The sequence below is a fragment of the Eretmochelys imbricata genome, chromosome 1, assembly GCF_965152235.1.
Source record: "Eretmochelys imbricata isolate rEreImb1 chromosome 1, rEreImb1.hap1, whole genome shotgun sequence".
Classification (NCBI taxonomy): Eukaryota; Metazoa; Chordata; order Testudines; family Cheloniidae; genus Eretmochelys; species Eretmochelys imbricata.
In genome coordinates, this window is record NC_135572.1 from 4306681 (window position 1) to 4326489 (window position 19809).

General features: G+C 45.7%; 1 pseudogene; it reads left to right on the top strand.

Annotated features, from left to right (window-relative positions):
• The first annotated feature begins 18013 nt into the window (after nt 1–18013).
• On the top strand, nt 18014–18947 carry LOC144278335 (olfactory receptor 51G2-like; annotated as a pseudogene).
• The last annotated feature ends 862 nt before the right edge of the window (nt 18948–19809 follow it).

Genomic DNA, 19809 nt, shown 5'->3' on the forward strand with positions numbered 1-19809 from the left:
CCCAGCCTGTGTTCCCGCCTCCCATGATGTTCAGTCCAGGGATGGTGGAGAGTCTGAGGCTCCTCACAGCAGCCTGGGCTTCTGAGACAGTTCTTAGCATGGGCTGGTTCTGAACTGGCCAGGGTGCAGAGCCTCAGGGTAAGTGGAGGAGAAGGGGGTAGGGCCTAGTGGGAAGAGATAGGGCAGGGTTTGGGGCCCCAGGGTAAATGGAGATGCATGGGGCTCAGCAAGCCTGAACCAAAGCTGACCCCCATCAAGCAGTATGGGAGAGTAAAAGAAAAGGATGCGGCTGTGTCAGGGTCCCACAGAGCAACACCTCTGGCATTGGTCTATAAAAGGCTGCCTACTATAGCCTCTTGTGACAGCTGGCTTCTGGGAAGCCCCATGATTCCTGCACCTTTGGCCAGTTCTGGTTCTCTAACTCAAGAGCAAAGCCTGTCTAACTTAGGTTGCAGCGATCAGTGTAGACGTGTGACAGCTGCCTGTTATTTTAAAACCATTTTCTCTAATGCTTTGTGCTGTTTGCTAATAAACCTCTTTGTTTTAAGGAGGCTGGGGGTGACTGTATAGTTCTGCTCACAAGCTCCCGAAGGGAAGAAACTGAAGTGTCCTGTCGGACCTGCTTGATAATAAGCGTTTAGCATACATGCGGTGTTGTAGCCAGCTCGAAGAGTGAGAGAATTCTGAGATTCCCTGCAAGAGTGGAAAGAATCTGGTTTACAGGGTAAAGAGACCATATATCCTGGTTTTACTGTGACAATCCAATTTCCTCTGAGCCAGCATCTATCCTTGTTGAGTGCTAATCAGCATTCAGAGGAGCAACTTGTTCAAGTTGCATCCAATATAACGATCCACTCAAAACAAAAGTAATGGATGTTAGAACAATCTAATGTCATTAATATGTATGCATATGTCACCACATACAAATGTACCAGCCTCTGGAGTAAGTGCACCCTAACATTTTTGTGGGTGGGGAGAATAAATTTGGATCTAGAAGGAGGGCCTGAGCACCCATGCTCTATAAGAAGGGGTGACCCAACTTGCCAAGAGAACTTGTTTTTCTGCACTTCTGAGCTTCTGAGTTCCAGAGCTTATTTGCTAAGTTTTCTAAGCTCCATGCTTCTTCGTTCTTCATTTATGAGTTTATTAGTCTGTTCATTTTAATTTTTAAGCTTTAAATCAGTTAGTTATGTGAAAATCTAAGTTGGCTTCAATAGCTCTTAGCTTTACCTTCTCCTAAGCTCTGTATCTTCCACTCAAGAATTGAGGCACCTGAACCTTTGTCTCGTACCACCAAGTTATCAAGGAAGGGTGTGAATATATATTAAACAAAAGCTTTATAGTGTATAATATATCTTTAGAATAATAGTGCTTCCTTTGTAACTCTGATTATTTTACCATTTAGTTACTATTTGAGTACTATTCCATTTTTCTCAATAAAAGTTTTTAAGATGATATTTGTCTCAGTGTGAGTGTTCTGTCATACCCCCAAGGGTCCTTTGCAAACTGTGTGTAACCTGATTCTGGGACAAGAAGCTTATTATCTTCTGATGAGATTAATTGGTGAACGTATAACCCATACTATCAAAATTAATAATATTAACCTCCTAAAATCAGGCAACACCCAGGATGACTGTGAGCCACCAATGTGTTGTGGCTGTGAACTAGGTAGATGAGATCCTAGAATGTGTCAGTTGAGATAGGGACGTATTAATATCCTTGTACAAGGCACCAATGAGACCCCATCTGGCAAACTGTGTAAAATTCTGGTCACTCCTATTCCAGAAAGATTAATTTAAACTGGAGGAGGTGCAGAGAAGAGCTCCTAGAATGGTCAGAGCAATGGAGGACCTGTATTATGAGGAGAATAAAAGAGCTTGGTTGGTTTAGCCTAACAGAATACAGGCTGAGGAGGGATTTGAGTGCTCTATAAGTATATTGAGGAGTGGTGAGTGTTAAACACCAGAGAGGCAGATGAGCTTTTGAAGCTAAAGGACAACACTGGCAAAAGAACAAATGGGGAGAAACTGGCCAGGAGTAAACTGAGGCTGGAAAGGAGAAGAAGGTTTCTGACCATCCAAGCAGGGGGGTTATGGAACCGCCACCCAACAGAAGCAGTGTGGGAAAACCAAGCCAGCTGGTTTAGGATGGAGCTTGACAGATTTATGCACCAGATGATATGCTGGGGGTCACCTGCCATAGCAGGGAAATGGGCTCATTGACCCAGGAGGTTCTTTCCAGGCCTATGTCCCTATGGGTAACATTAGCCCATTTTATGTCACAATGGGAGCTCATGTGGAGTTGCTTGTCCACTATGACTCTGCTCTGTGCCCTGGCCAATGGATTTTTCCCTCAATAGGTTCAGGGGAAAGCATGACTTTGTGTCATCATCTGGAAAAGGAATTGCTCTTGGGTTCCTGTTTAGTGATATGACAGGAGTTTAATTCCCTGAGTTTCTGGTAATCTCAGCATGCTGAGCTGCCAGCCGCTTCATCCCCAGCCACTAGCCCCAGAGAGGAAGGATAGTTCAGGGGTTAAAGTGCTAGCCTGGGACTCAGAGGAACTAGCTTCCTTGTTGGAGTATGTGTATATATATCTATATCTATATATATCTATATATAACCTATATATCCATGTAATATGTTACAGGTCATGGTGCCTAGTGTGGCTGGAGTGTGTCTGGAACATGAGTGCATGACCTGCGTTGACCTGCATTTTGGAAACCAAAGTGAGAACTTAAAGGTCAAGTGGTCAGAACTCTCTTTGTATTAAACATTTTTGTTGTGTGTCCTTGGAAAAAGTGGAGAGTCAGCAGATAAGAAAACAACACCAGATGGACTGCTATGGATAAGAACTGGAGGAAATGGTATTCCTTAGATAATGGTGGCCTGCCCAGGATTGTCTCTTTGGAATTGCATGGGTAAAAGGCCGAGTAAACAAAGGCAAAGGACTGATGACACAATGGAATGGACTATACATGATTGCCTATCCAGGAGGTACAACCATGGGAATCTGGAGTAGGAGCAGAAAGGTTATTTAACTCCTGTATTTGGCACTGTTGTGAGCACTTCTGGAATAGAATAGTGTTTCCTTTTCTGGTGTCTACAGTTCAAGAAGGGTGTTGATAAATTGGAGATGGGTCAGAGAAGAGCCACGAGAATTATTAAGGGATTATAAAACTGCCTTAGAGTGATAGACTCCAGGAGTTCAGTCTATTTATCTTAACAAAGAGAAGGTTAAGGGGTGACTTGATCACAGTCTGTAAATAACTACATGAGGAACCAATTTTTAACAATGGGCTCTTCAATTTAGCAGAGAAAGTTATAGCACAATCCAATGGGTAAAAGCTGAAGTTAAACAAATTCAGAATGGAACTAAGGCCTGGTCTACACTGACAAGTTTGTTTTGTTTTTTGTTTGTTTTTTTTTGGCCAAATGGCAGCTTTTGTGCCTGAAACAGCAGACATGTAAACACTGAAAAAACATTTTTTGTGCGGAAACTCCTCAATTGTATCTCTGTAATAAAACCCACCCCGAGGAGAGTCACAAGGCTTTTTGCTCTGAGGCTGTAGCACCATATTGCCAGTGTAAACACTGTGTTTGATATTAGCTCTGTTATTGGTCTCTGGAAGGTACCACAATGCCCATCCTGACCACTCCAGTCAGCAATTTCAACTCTGCTGCCCTGCCCCCAGGTGAGCAACTATATGCCCCTCCCCTATAAAGAATTTTGAAATCCCACTTCCTGTTTGCTCAGTGTGGAGAGCTCATATTTTATCTGTCCAGCTGACCATGGCAACTCCACTCAGCAAACAATCTTCTGCTTGGACCACTCCTGAGCTACTGGATCTGTTCAGTGTTTGGGGAAAGGAGGGTGTCCAGTCCCAGCTGCACCCCAGCCGTAGGGTTTTTGATACTTTGAGCCAGACTGCACACAACTTGTGCAAAAAGGGATATGACAGTGATATGATATGCAGTGCAGAGCAAAGATGAAGGAGCCAAGGCACGCCTTCTGTGTGGCGAGGGGTGTGGCGAGGGAGGCAAAACCTTGCTCCGGTGCTAAGCCTGCCATTTTTATAGGGAGTTGGGTACTATCATAGGTGGCAACTCCACCTCCAACTCCAAGAGCCCATTGATGCTTTGGTGGTTCTGGACCCAGTGGAAAGTGGACCTAGCCAGGAGGAGGAAGTTATAGATGAAGAGGTGGAAGCTGAGGAAGATGTGGAGCTGTTCTCCACTCTGGAGGTGTCTAGCCAGTCTCTGCAGTTACTCTCTGGTGAGTCAGAAGAAGGAGAGGAGACCCCTGGTAAGTGGTTTTGCTTTGTGAAGTTCTGAAGCAGGTCGAGGGCAGAGAAATGTACAAGGCTGGCTTGTTTCTGTGTGCTGGGCATTTCCTCACACAGCTAAGCAGTACCGTGGAACAGGAAGTTGATACACTCTGAGATTTCATGGGAATCCTCCACAGAAATCTCTAGGAAACTTTCCTGGGGGTACTCGTCTATCCTCTGCCACAGGTCCCTGGGCAGAGTTAGTTTATTCATTGCCCCACTGAGAGACACTTTCCTGTACCATTCTGCAATTACTTGGGCAGGGACCAAAATTGCACACAGGAAAGCAGCATAGGTCGGAAGCCACAAGCGTGTAGCAGATGCATCCTTGCTTCCCTGCTTACCCTCTGGAGTGAGATATCTTCCATAGTGACCGCCCCTTGTCGGCAAGTTGAAAGTGTTATCCCCCATAAGTTCCATGTGACTGTTTCACATTGCTTTTGTGCAATAAACCCCTGCCCCTAGGTTCACTCATAATTCCTGGGATCTTCTGGCTCATGTGTGCTTGCCTGGTCACCGGGAAAGAGATAGGTACGTTACCAGTGATGTATTTTAATGCAGTGTATCAATGCTCTGTGTGTACCTAACAAAAGTGCTTCTGTTAATTGTTGCTTGTAGCTCCACAGAAAGCCATCCTCCCACAGCAGCCGAGCAACTCCACCAGATAAGAAAATGCGTGAGATTCAGGAAGGAAGACACGTTCCATGAGGTGCTCCTGTACTCAGAGACAGAAAAGGGAAAGCGAGAAGTGCGACAGAAAAGACAATTATGGGTTCCATAGGGACACCACGGAGAGGCTGATAAATGTTTGGAGCACCAAACTGACATGCTGCAGTTCCTCCTTATGCTCCAGACTGAGCAGATGCGTGCCTGCCCTCCTCTTCAGCAGATGAATTCTTTTCTGCGCACTCCTGAAATTTCCCCTGTGCATCCTATCCACTTTCTGGCACTTTGCACTTTCCTCCACACTACATCTTGGCCGACTGCTTTTAAAATGAAACTGGACTTACATTCAACTATGATAATAAGCCCCCCAGTACCTTCTTTCCCCCACCTCAAATTAGAGTGTGTATGTGTGTGCGTGTGGTGTTGTGATTTATTTGGAAATAAAAGCAATTTTTTTTCAATTGTAAATTTCTTTATATGTTTCCACACAAGCTATGTTACCTCATGGCATCTGAAATTCAACAGACACTTTTAATAATTCCTTAAATTGAATCCTAGGCCTTAACATTCACAACTGCTTCCTAGCATACCAAATGCAATTGAGCATTGCAGTCTCAAGCATAGCAACAAACATTACTTGTTTTCACCTTCGAAGTGTTGCCTCAAGGCATCCCTGATTCTTATTTCCCCATGTTCCACCCCTCTAATAGCCCTGGTATCTGGCTGCTCAAAATCAGCAACCAGGAATCCAGCCTCAGCAGTCCACCCCTGAGTAAACCTGCCTCCCTTCCCTTCACAAATATTATGCAGTGTGCAACACACAGCTATAACTGTGGGAATATTTTCCTCATTCAGGTGTAGCCTTCCATAAAGGCATCACCAGTGTACCTTTAATCAGCCAAATGCATATTCAACAGTCATTCTGCATCTACTCAGCTTGCTGTTGAATCGCTCCTTCCTGCTATGCAAGTTTCCCGTGTATGGCTTCATAAGCAATGGCATTACAGGGTATGTCAGGTCTTCCAGGATCATTACCAGCATTTCAACTTTCCCTATGGTGATCTTCTGATCTGGAAAGTAAGTCCTTGCTTGCAGCTTTCTGTACAGGCCAGTGTTCCTAAAGATATGTGCATCATGGATCTTTCCGGACCAGTGTGCATTAATGTCTGTGAAACACCCACAGTGATCCAAAAGCACCTGCAAAACCATGGAAAAGTACCATTTCTGACTGATGTGCTTGATTGCAAGATAGTCTGGTGCCAGAATTGGAATATGCATGCCATCTATCACCCTCTGCAGTCAGGGAAACTGATTTTCACAAAGCCATCCACAATGTCATGCTTGTTTCCAAGAGTCATGTCTTTCACAGTAGGATGCAATTAATGGCCTGGCACACTTGCATTAACACAGCCACAGTGGTCAATTTCTCCAATCCAAACTGGTTGGCAACCAACTGGTAGCAGTCTAGAGTTGCCAGCTTCCATACTGCGATTGCCACACACTTCTCCACTGAGAGGACAGCTCTCACTCTGGTGTCCTTTCACTGCAGGGCTATGGCGAGCTCAGCACACAGTTCCAGGAAGGTGGGTTTCCACATCCGGAAGTTCTGCAGCCACTGCGCATCATCCCAGACTGTGCGATTCCACCACATAGTGCTAGTTTCCTGAGCCCAAAAGTGACATTCCACTATGTTCAGCACCTCCATGAATGCCAAAAGCAATCTAGTGTTGCTGCTTTCCATGTCAGACACCATGTCAGGCAACCATGACTGCTGTTGTCTTTGTAATTTCAGGAATAACTCCACTGCCACTCATGAAGTGTTAGTGAGAGCGAGCAGAACAGTGGAGAGCAGTGTGGGATCCACACTTGCAGATAGATGTGGCAGGGAAAGCAGAAAACAAAGGACATTGAAAAATGCCCTGAACTGAAGATGGAAGCACATGGCATGCTGGGACAGAAAGCTATGCATTATGGGGCATTGAGCCTGCACCCATGATGTGCCACAATTCCCTCTGCTCTCCTGCAAGACGTAGCAGCAGAAGGGGGAGAGCTGCACTATGGGATAGCTACCCACAGAGCATTCCTTTCATTGGAAATGCAAGTTTGAACATGCTATGCCACCAGTGGAAGACAGTGTGAACACACAACAGTGGTTTTCTTTAAGTGCTTTCTGATCATAGAATATCAGGGTTGGAAGGGACCTCAGGAGATCATCCTGTCCAACCCCCTGCTCAAAGCAGGACCAATCCCCATTTTTTGTCCCAGATCCCTAAATGGCCCCCTCAAGGATTGAACTTACAACCCTGGGTTTAGCAGGCCAATGCTCAAACCACTGAGCTACCCCTCCCCCGAGCAATGAAACACTCAGCAGAAACACTCTGCCAGCGTAGACATACCCTAAGGTGTATTTTTTTTTTAACAGTGAGGGTAGTTAACCTTTGGAATAATTTATGAAAGGCTGTGGTAGATTCTCCATCACCAAGAATTGTTAAATCAAGACAGGATGTTGTTCTAACAGCTCTGCTCTAGGAGTTATTTTCGGGACAAGTCTCTGGCCTGTGCTATGCAGGGGTTCAGAATAGAGGATCACAGTGGTACCTTCTATCCTTGAGATCTGATCAGTGGTGTTAGTAGCATGGCTCTACTGCACGGCGTGTTGTACTGATAAATATGTTACAGATCGCGAGGCGCTCGGATGTTACAATAATTGGGGCCGCAGCTAAGTGCCTTAGAGAGATTTCAGCTCTGTGAGCCCCATAAGGACCATTTGGTGCATTGGGTGGAGAACGTGAACTCTTCCCAACACCCCTTGGAGATGAAGCTTGTCATTAGCACAGCACCCTTTTGAAGAAGGAGTTCTTGGCCCCTTCTGCAGCCCGGCAGTAAGAGGGGGAATCAGGACGTGCTTTCAGAGAGTGAAGGATCTGGAGAGTGTTGCCTGGCTGAACAGAGCCCTGATGGGCTGCCCCTTGGTCTGATCCTGACACCCATACCCACTCCACGAGCAGTGAGAGCTGCTGTAGAACTGGAGATCGACCTCACTCTCTGCACCCAAATTTCCAAGATCAACAAGTTTGGGGATCACTGGATCTGGGGAGGGGGTTGTTTGTGTCCAATGTGGAGCTAGCAGCAGGCATCTGGAGCTGGGCTGGAGTCATGCCATTTTCTATTTAAAATGTTCATGGCCTTGCTTAGCCGGTGTGTGCATGTCTCATGCTTGAGAAAGAGGAGGAGATCCTCTGAGCTGTGCCTGAGGAACCAGTGACTTCGCTAGCCCATCCATGTTATGTCCGGTTGTCTGTGGCGTAACCTTCATCCTTACCAATGGGGACTCTGCAGCCCAATGTAGAGGAGCAAAGCATCTCTGCCACTGATGGACTGTGTGACCAGAAATATCCACTAACTAACCCTCAGTGCTTTCATTTGTGGATGCTCCACTTGAGATATGGCCAGCAGTACCAACTCCTGAGATTTTATAGGAAGTGTCATAAATATAAAGGGAAGGGTAAACCCCTTTGAAATCCCTCCTGGCCAGGGGAAAGCTCCTCTCACCTGTAAAGGGTTAAGAAGCTAAAGGTAACCTCGCTGGCACCTGACCAAAATGACCAATGAGGAGACAAGATACTTTCAAAAGCTGGGAGGAGGGAGAGAAACAAAGGGTCCACTGAGCTGCGGCCTCAGCTCTACCATGTATTGGTCAGTAGAGATGTTGTACCCAAGGCAGGCCCTTTCGAAGTTTTCTAAGAAGGCCTCAGTATCATCACCTGCCTTGTAGGTGGGGAACTTTCTGGGATGGGAAGTGGTACCTGGAGAAGGATTGCCAGGGTTTGTTGGTATATTCTGCTGGGCCTTTATCCTCTCCACCTCCTCCACATGCTTCCTCTCTTTTTCCTTCTCCTCCTCCACATGCTTCCTCTCTTTTTCCTTCTCCTCCTCCACATGCTTCCTCTCTTTTTCCTTCTCCTCCTCCACATGCTTCCTTGCCTCCATTTCCCTCTTGTGGGCAGCCTCCTGTACCTCCTTCTCCAGCCGCATGAGTTCTATCTGTCTTTCATGTTCCCTTTGTTTTTCCTCAGCCTGAAATTTGGCTAATTCCAGCTGTAGTCGAGCTGAGGATTTGGTCATTCTAACCTCTGTTTTTAACTAACTTTACACCCGAGGTTTAGAAATAAACAAACAAAACGTGGCTGTAAAATGTTGCTGTGCTGGAATAGAATACCTATTCTCTGATAGTGACTGTCAGCCTACAGAAAAAGACAATTCCCTTGTCTCTGCTCTGGGCCCAAATTAAAGCAAAAAACCTCCAACTACTTGGAAACCTGCTTACCCAGCCCCAAGAAAAAGGAATGGGTAGAACACACACCCCCTATTTACTTTTAGGAAGAAAAGAAAAAAAAAACCTCTGGGTTGGAAGACTGTGAATTTCCCTGAAGGAGTTAAGTACCCTGCCTCCAGGCAAAGAAAACCTGCAATTCACAAGATAATCCCCTTTTGTCTCTGCTTGGCCACAAAGCAGAGAAAACCAAGCTGCTTTCAGTTTCAAAGCTGCTTTCTGGACTTCCTTTCCACATGAAAAAAAAAATTCCTTTTTAAAATCTGTATTTCTAGTTCAAAAAATCTCAACTGGATCTCAAAATGATTTCAGGTTAATCCCACCACTATGCCACCATGTCAAGGTTCCTCCCCCACTCTGAACTCTAGGGTACAGATGTGGGGACCTGCATGAAAAACCTCCTAAGCTTATCTTTACCAGCTTAGGTCAAAACTTCCCCAAGGTACAAAATATTCCACCCGTTGTCCTTGGACTGGCCGCTACCACCACCAAACTAATACTGGTTACTGGGGAAGAGCTGTTTGGACGCGTTCTTCCCCCCAAAATACTTCCCAAAACCTTTCACCCCACTTCCTGGACAAGGTTTGGTAAAAAACCTCACCAATTTGCTTAGGTGACTACAGACCCAGACCCTTGGATCTTAAGAACAATGAACAATCCTCCCAACACTTGCACCCCCCCTTTCCTGGGAAATGTTGGATAAAAAGCCTCACCAATTTGCATAGGTGACCACAGACCCAAACCCTTGGATCTGAGAACAATGAAAAAGCATTCAGTTTTTTACAAGAAGACTTTTAATAAAAATAGAAGTAAATAGAAATAAAGAAATCCCCCCTGTAAAATCAGGATGGTAGATATCTTACAGGGTAATTAGATTCAAAAACATAGAGAACCCCTCTAGGCAAAACCTTAAGTTACAAAAAAGATACACAGACAGAAATAGTTATTCTATTCAGCACAATTCTTTTCTCGGCCATTTAAAGAAATCATAATCTAACACATACCTAGCTAGATTACTTACTAAAAGTTCTAAGACTCCATTCCTGTTCTGTCCCTGGCAAGAGCAGCATACAGACAGACACAGACCCTTTGTTTCTCTCCCTCCTCCCAGCTTTTGAAAGTATCTTGTCTCCTCATTGGTCATTTTGGTCAGGTGCCAGCGAGGTTACCTTTAGCTTCTTAACCCTTTACAGGTGAGAGGAGCTTTCCCCTGGCCAGGAGGGATTTCAAAGGGGTTTACCCTTCCCTTTATATTTATGACAGGAAGTATTGCACTATTTCCTGTCTTTCTGAAAGCCTCAACATCTGGGGTCAAGAGACCACACAGGAATCTCAGATTTCAGTTTCCTTAGAAGAGTTTATTTTAAAAAGTGTGTTGCAGAAAAGCTAGAAGCCCCGAATCAGGTGACCCCAAAGGCTCAGAAGCCAAATGAAAATGAACCCCACATTAGCATATTTTAAAAATTTATTATTTTAATCCAGTGTTTTGGGGTGTAACTCATACTTGTTGAACTGGGCTGGGTGATAATGCGCACAAAGTTCAAGAGATCTGAAGGGCAAAAGTAAAAAAAATTAACAGTAAATATTTTTCAAAGTACATCAGAAGCAGTAAGCCTGCCAAACAATCAGTGGGATTACTAATTGATCAAGGTGCAAAAGAAGCACAGAAGGGAGGTAAGGCTGTTGCAGAGAGGCTAAATGAATTCTTTGCACATCTCTTCACTGCAGAAGATGCGAGGGAGATTCTCAGTCCTGAGCTATTCTTTTTCAGTGACAAATCTGAGGTGTCAATAAAGGAAGTTGTAGAACAAACTGACCAATTAAACAGTAAAAAGTCACCAGGACCATATGGTATCACCCATGAGTTCCGAAAAAAAATCTCAAATGTGAAATTGCAGAAATACTAATTGTGGTATATAGTCCATCACTTAAAACAGGCTCTGTACAAGATGACTGGCACATAGCTAATCTGATGCTGATATTTTTAAAAGGCTTTAGAGGTGATCCTGACAATATAGGCTAGTAAGCCAAACTTCTGTACCAGGCAAATTGGTTGAAACTATAGTAAAGAACAAAATTTCTTTTCAAGGGTCAATAAGCATCTGGACAAGGGTGATTCAGAAATATAGTGTGTTTGAACTTACAGAACGCTTTTGGCAAGGTCCCTAAAGGCTCTTAAGAGTCTTAATAAGCAGTCATGGGATAAGAAGGAAGGCTCTCTCATGGATCAGTAACTGGTTAAAAGTTTGGAAACATAAGGTAGGAATAAATTATCAGTTTTTAGAAGAGAAAGAGTTAAATAGTGTCTCACAGAGATGTGCACTGGGCCTAGTGCTGTTCAACATATTTATAAATAATCTGGAAAAAGGGGTAAACAATGAGGTGGCAAAATTTGCAGATACAAAACTACTTAGTATACTTAAGTCAAAGGAGATTACAAAGTGTTACAAAGGGATCTTACAAAACTGGGTGACTGGGAAACAAAACAGTGGATGAAATTCAATGTGGATAAATACAAAGTAATGCACTTTGGAAAACATAATCCCAACTATACATAGAAAATGATGGGATCTGAAGTAGCTGTTACCACTCAAGTAAGAGATTGTGGAGTCATTGTGGACAGTTCTCTGAAAACATCCACTCCATGTGCAGCGGCAGTCAAAAAAGCAAACGGAATGTTGGGAATGATTAAGAAAGGGATAGATAGTAAGACAGAAAATATCATATTGCCTCTATATAACTCCAAGGTATGTTCATATCTAGAATAATGTGTTCTGATGTGGTCCCCCCATCTAAAAAAAATTGAATTGGAAAAGGTTCAGAAAAGGGGAACAAAAATGATTATGGATATGAACGGCTGCCGTATGAGGAGAGATTAATCAAACTGAGACATTTCAGCTTGGAAAAAAATGAATAAGGGGAGATATGATAGAGGTCTATAAAACTATGAGTGGTGTGGAGAAAGTGAATAAGAAAGTGTTATTTACCCCTTCACAAAAACCAGGAGTCACTCAATGAAGTTAATAGGTAGAAGGTTTAAAACAAATGTATTTTTTCACACAACACACAGGCAGCCTCTGGAACTCTTTGCCAGGGGATGTTGTGAAGGCCAAAAGCATAACTGGTCCCCAAAAAATGAGATAAATTGATGGAGGAGAGGTCCAACAATAGCTAGTAGCCAAGATGGTTCAAACTCAGCCCCATTCATATGTTCCTTAGTTGTTCAACTGATGGATGGGCTGCTGCAGAAAATGGATAGCTGCCATGATGCTGCCCAACTGCAGCTACCTGGATCCCCAAGAATAATTGGAGGCTTTTCATCTGCCTCTTCCTTGTAACATAAATGAAGGTTGCACTGATGGAGACTCTGGCTGCACTTTGGGTATGGAAAGGTTGAAACTTCCTGACTCATCTAAGGCTGGGTTATTGTGCCCATCAGCTACTCTAACCAGCCCTCCCATCAGTGTGCAGACACCTCCACCCTGTACAACCCCATTTCAGCAGATCCTGTGGGCAGTGGCTACTCTGACAGGCCCTGGTAGCACATCTCTGATAAGCCTGTGCTATCCGGGAGTTGGAGAAGGTCCTAGAGAAGATGTAGAGGCAGAGAAATTGTGGGTGGGTGGGCCTTGTTCAGAATAAATCACTCAGATCTGTGCATAACTTTGGGGATCCCTTGAATTCTGGGTCCCTCTTTTCATTCCTCAGGGAGAAGGGAAGGGACCCCGCTCCTGGAATGATCCCAGGGAAATTTCCATGTAGGGAGTCCCTGGCCTGCACCCTGGGTTTGTAATGCAGGAAAGCAGCAGGATACGGACCCTGGACTTCAGGAAAGCAGACTTCGACTCCCTCAGGGAACGGATGGCCAGGATCCCCTGGGGGACTAACTTGAAGGGGAAAGGAGTCCAGGAGAGCTGGCTGTATTTCAAGGAATCCCTGTTGAGGTTACAGGGACAAACCATCCCGATGAGTCGAAAGAATAGTAAATATGGCAGGTGACCAGCTTGGCTTAACGGTGAAATCCTAGCGGATCTTAAACATAAAAAAGAAGCTTACAAGAAGTGGAAGGTTGGACATATGACCAGGGAAGAGTATAAAAATATTGCTCGGGCATGTAGGAATGAAATCAGGAGGGCCAAATCGCACCTGGAGCTGCAGCTAGCGAGAGATGTCAAGAGTAACAAGAAGGGTTTCTTCAGGTATGTTGGCAACAAGAAGAAAGCCAAGGAAAGTGTGGGCCCCTTACTGAATGAGGGAGGCAACCTAGTGACAGAGGATGTGGAAAAAGCTAATGTACTCAATGCTTTTTTTGCCTCTGTTTTCACTAACAAGGTCAGCTCCCAGACTGCTGCGCTGGGCATCACAAAATGAGGAAGAGATGGCCAGCCCTCTGTGGAGATAGAGGTGGTTAGGGACTATTTAGAAAAGCTGGACGTGCACAAGTCCATGGGGCCGGACGAGTTGCATCCGAGAGTACTGAAGGAATTGGCGGCTGTGATTGCAGAGCCATTGGCCATTATCTTTGAAAACTCGTGGCGAACCGGGGAAGTCCCGGATGACTGGAAAAAGGCTAATGTAGTGCCAATCTTTAAAAAAGGGAAGAAGGAGGATCCTGGGAACTACAGGCCAGTCAGCCTCACCTCAGTCCCTGGAAAAATCATGGAACAGGTCCGCAAAGAATCAATCTTGAAGTACTTGCATGAGAGGAAAGTGATCAGGAAGAGCCAGCATGGATTCACCAAGGGAAGTTCATGCCTGACTAATCTAATCGCCTTTTATGATGACATTACTGGTTCTGTGGATGAAGGGAAAGCAGTGGATGTATTGTTTCTTGACTTTAGCAAAGCTTTTGACACTGTCTCCCAGAGTATTCTTGTCAGCAAGTTAAGGAAGTATGGGCTAGATGAATGCACTCAAAGGTGGGTAGAAAGCTGGCTTGATTGTCGGGCTCAACGGGTAGTGATCAATGGCTCCATGTCTAGTTGGCAGCCGGTGTCAAGTGGAGTGCCCCAGGGGTCGGTCCTGGGGCCGGTTTTGTTCAATATCTTCATAAATGATCTGGAGGATGGTGTGGATTGCACTCTCAGCAAATTTGCGGACGATACTAAACTGGGAGGAGTGGTAGATACGCTGGAGGGGAGGGATAGGATACAGAAGGACCTAGACAAATTGGAGGATTGGGCCAAAAGAAATCTGATGAGGTTCAATAAGGATAAGTGCAGGGTCCTGCACTTAGGATGGAAGAATCCAATGCACCGCTACAGACTAGGGACCGAATGGCTAGGCAGCAGTTCTGCGGAAAAGGACCTAGGGGTGACAGTGGACGAGAAGCTGGATATGAGTCAACAGTGTGCCCTTGTTGCCAAGAAGGCCAATGGCATTTTGGGCTGTATAAGTAGGGGCATTGCCAGCAGATGGAGGGACGTGATCGTCCTCCTCTATTCGACATTGGTGAGGCCTCATCTGGAGTACTGTGTCCAGTTTTGGGCCCCACACTACAAGAAGGATGTGGAGAAATTGGAGAGAGTCCAGCGAAGGGCAACAAAAATGATTAGGGGTCTAGAACACATGACTTATGAGGAGAGGCTGAGGGAGCTGGGATTGTTTAGCCTGCAGAAGAGAAGAATGAGGGGGGATTTCATAGCTGCTTTCAACTACCTGAAAGGGGGTTCCAAAGAGGATGGCTCTAGACTGTTCTCAATGGTAGCAGATGACAGAAGGAGGAGTAATGGTCTCAAGTTGCAGTGGGGGAGGTTTAGATTGGATATTAGGAAAAACTTTTTCACTAAGAGGGTGGTGAAACACTGGAATGCGTTGCCTAGGGAGGTGGTGGAATCTCCTTCCTTGGAAGTTTTTAAGGTCAGGCTTGACAAAGCCCTGGCTGGGATGATTTAACTGGGAATTGGTCCTGCTTCGAGCAGGGGGTTGGACTAGATGACCTCCAGGGGTCCCTTCCAACCCTGATATTCTATGATTCTATGAAAGGGGGGTGCCAGGGAGTAATCAGGCCCCACATTATTATTATATTTTATTTTATTTCAGCAAGATCACAGCTGTGACAGCATCATCATTACCTCTAGGCTGCCCCTGAGGTAGCCATGTGACTAATCGGAACCGTACGAACAGTGATGACAAGCCCGGATTCCAGGAATAGAGCCTGCAGCTGGGCTGGTGCTGCACTCCAGTTGGGTAGCATCATTGTGCATCCCCTGTGATTTGGCCTCCTGCAATTTGCCATTGGCAGTGATGGGGGTTACAGCTGGTGCACACTAAGTCAAGCAGCTGAGGTTCCCTGATGGCCAAGTAGGCCCCAAGGGAATGTGCAAACATGCTTCATAAAGGCAGTTCCCTCCCTATCTGAACAGATACTGCCTGCTGCCCATGCAACCTCTCTGATGACTCCTTGTCATTTAGGGTTAAGACCTATGGTCTCAGCGGCTCCCCTTCTAGCAGGAATTGGGCACGTTGGCAGGTTTCATTATCTTTAAAATGCAAAGTGAAGGGAAAAGGCTGCAAGCTGTTTCCAGTTGCAGCTGTTCTGTGCAGTGTCAGAGGACTCAGCTGGGTGATTGGGGTGACTCAGTGATGGAGATGGAGGCCAGGGAACACTAGGCAGCTTGGGAACCCTCCCCTGTATCTGCCCATGCTCCACAGTGGGTTATTCAGGCTACCCAGAAATCTGAGATTTCAAGAGAACTTAGAGTGTTAAAACCCCAGTGCCTCAAGTCAGGATTTCTCAAGAGGTCCCTTTTCTATCAGTGCCATGGGCTCTGGGCCCGATCCTGCCAGGGGCTGAGAGAGAGGAGACCCCATGGAATATCAGGTTTCAGAGCAGCAGCCGTGTTAGTCTGTATTGGCAAAAAGAAAAGGAGTACTTGTGGCACCTTAGAGACTAACCAATTTATTTGAGCATGAGCTTTCGTGAGCTACAGCTCACTTCATCGGATGCATACCGTGGAAACTGCAGCAGACTTTATATACACACAGAGAGTATGAAACAATACCTCCTCCCACCCCACTGTCCTGCTGGTAATAGCTTATCTAAAGTGATCATCAAGGTGGGCCATTTCCAGCACAAATCCAGGTTTTCTCACCCTTCGCCCCCCCCCCAACTCACTCTCCTGGTGGTAATAGTCCATCCAAACTGACCACTCTCTTTAAAATGTGTATGATAATCAAGGTGGGCCATTTCCAGCACAAATCCAGGTTTTCTCACCCCCCCACCCCCTTCCAAAAACCACACACACAAACTCACTCTCCTGCTGGTAATAGCTCATCCAAAGCTACCACTCTCCCTACAATGTGCATGATAATCAAGGTGGGCCATTTCCAGCACAAAGGATTCTAGGTGGACTCCTTCTGAAGGTCGAAACAGCAGACTGGACTCCTACATAGACTGCTTCCGCCGACGTGCACGGGCTGAAATTGTGGAAAAGCAGCATCACTTGCCCCATAACCTCAGCCGTGCAGAACACAATGCAATCCATAGCCTCAGAAACAACTCTGACATCATAATCAAAAAGGCTGACAAAGGAGGTGCTGTTGTCATCATGAATAGGTCGGAATATGAACAAGAGGCTGCTCGGCAGCTCTCCAACATCACTTTCTACAAGCCATTAACCTCTGATCCCACTGAGAGTTACCAAAAGCAACTACAGCATTTGCTCAAGAAACTTCCTGAAAAAGCACAAGATCAAATCCGCACAGACACACCCCTGGAACCCCGACCTATCTACTACCCAAGATCCATAAACCTGGAAATCCTGGGCGCCCCATCATCTCAGACATTGGCACCCTGACAGCAGGATCGTCTGGCTATGTAGACTCCCTCCTCAGGCACTACGCTACCAGCACTCCCAGCTACCTTCGAGACACCACTGACTTCCTGAGGAAACTACAATCCATCGGTGATCTTCCTGATAACACCATCCTGGCCACTATGGATGTAGAAGCCCTCTACACCAACATTCCACACAAAGATGGACTACAAGCCATCAAGAACACTATCCCCGATAATGTCATGGCTAACCTGGTGGCTGAACTTTGTGACTTTGTCCTTACCCATAACTATTTTACATTTGGGGACAATGTATACCTTCAAATCAGTGGCACTGCTATGGGTACCCGCATGGCCCCACAGTATGCCAACATTTTTATGGCTGACTTAGAACAACACTTCCTCAGCTCTCGTCCACTAAGGCCCCTACTCTACTTGAGCTATATTCAGAGAGATTCAAAGAGGGATGGGATGTTCATATGGCTAAGCAGAAAATTCTATTACAGTAATGAGAGTTTTTAAAAGGGTCTTGTAAGGGCTTTAAACCTTCCTGATTTATTCCACAAAATATGTCTCTAATTATTGGGTGTCAGGGGAAGACATTCCCTTGGAGCAAGTTATGTCATAGCTGACTATTGCAGAGCTTCTTGGAGCTTCCTCTGAAGATTCTGGAACTGGCCCCTGGATACTCAGCTATATTGACTACAGGTCTGATACCATCTGGCAATGCCTATCTTCTTCTTGGTGGTGAAAATCCAAGAAAATATTTTTGCTGATCTTCTTCAGCTCCTGAGAGTCTCTAGTCTTCCATTGAGATCAGAAAAATGTCTCATTAAATATTATCTAGTCTCCTTTTCTTTTTCTTTTCAGGAAGGAAAGCTCAAAACTCCTCAGACCAGCTTGGTATATTATGTCATCTGTCAATGACACTAAATTCAACTTTGCCGTGTTCCTTCTCACAGAGATACCTGGGCAGGAAGATGTCTACCTCTGGGTCTCTATCTCCTTCTGCTTCATGTATGTTATTTCAATAGTAGGAAATTCAGTCATTCTGTTCATTATAAAAACTGATCAAAGCCTCCATGAGCCCATGTACATTTTCCTTTCCAGGTTGGCCATCACAGACCTTGGTTTATTGCTATCCACCATGCCAACGATACTGGGCATATACTTGTTTAACTCTAGGGAGATCAGCCTGGATGCCTGTTTTGCCCAGGTCTTCTTCATCCACTCACTTTCATTAACTGAATTCTCCATGCTGTTGCTGATGGCCTTTGACCGTTTTGTTGCGATCTGTAACCCACTGAGATATGCTTCCATCTTAACTCCACTGAGAATAGCCCAAATGGGACTGGTGTTTGTGCTAAGTTGGATGGCCCTAATATTCCCACTCCCCTTTCTCCTTAAACAGTTCTGATACTGTCAAGACAATGTCCTCTCCCATTCCTACTTCCTGCACCAGGAGGTCATGAAGATGGCTTGTTCGGACATCACAGTCAACAGCATCTATGGCTTGTCTGTTAAACTCTTAACAGTTGGGTTGGATTTGTTGCTTATCTTTCTCTTATGTGATGATCATTAAAACAGTGCTGAGCATCGCGTCCCCCATGGAGTGCCTTAGGGCCCTGAACACCTGTGTCTCCCACTTCTGTGCTGTCCTGCTGTTCTTCACACCAGAAATTGGCTTGTCTGTGATACACAGATTCAGCTATAGCTCTTCTCACTTGCTTCAGATTCTCCTGGGCTATGTCTACCTGCTGGTCCCACCTCTGATGAACCCAATCGTGTACAGTGTGAAAAGCAAACACCTTCGTGCGAGAATAATCAGGGTGTTCATGAAATAAAGTGTCAGTTTATCACCTGGATCCAGAACTGCTGACATTGGACATGAAAAACATGGGCCACCTGTTCCATCCTGGACACTTACATCTGAGAAGACATGAGCTACTGATCTCCACTGTGTAGAGGGTGGTTCACGTGGCGTCTAAGACCTGGAGCAATGGGTGATGGGCTGTCCCCAAACACTGTTGAGGGAAGGCAATGCACTGGTGGAAGCAAACCAAGGCAGGCAGCAGCATTTAAAAATTGAATGTGTTCATGGAGAACCAGGGGACAGGTGAGATGTTGGCTAATAAAAAGCCACATCGGTGGCTGCTCCCATCTCACTATTCTTGTTGATGCAGTCAATAAAGAGAAGGAACGTGGAGGTTGTTTCCTATTACACCTGGTCTTTAGCTGTTCTGTCTCTAGTTAAAAAACAAGGGGCGATGCAAAAAGCTGCAAGCCTGTTCTGCAGTCGCAGTCCTGGCCCTTCCCAAGAGCTCTGGGTGCTGCAATATCAATGAGGACTGCACCAGTGATGGACAGGGGCTAGTCAAGGGGCACAGACACCCACCCTTATCCCACGCCCTCAGCCAGGTGCTTGTGACTGAGTCGTGCCAGAGACATGATTAATGTCAGAGCCCCAGGAGAAGCCATTCACACAGTGCCCCCAGCTCACCCATTGATGGCTCTGCACACCACACACCTGCTGAGCCCACTCCCGACCAAGGCAGGGCAGAGCTGCGTGTGCGAGTGAGGGTCTGACACACAGGAGACCTAGCAAGAGACTCAGGGCCAGATTCCCTCCTCCTCCCCTCAGTTTGTGCTGCCCCAGCAATGCAAAGGGGTGGAAACGGGCCTCAACTCCCCAACAAAGATGCAGCT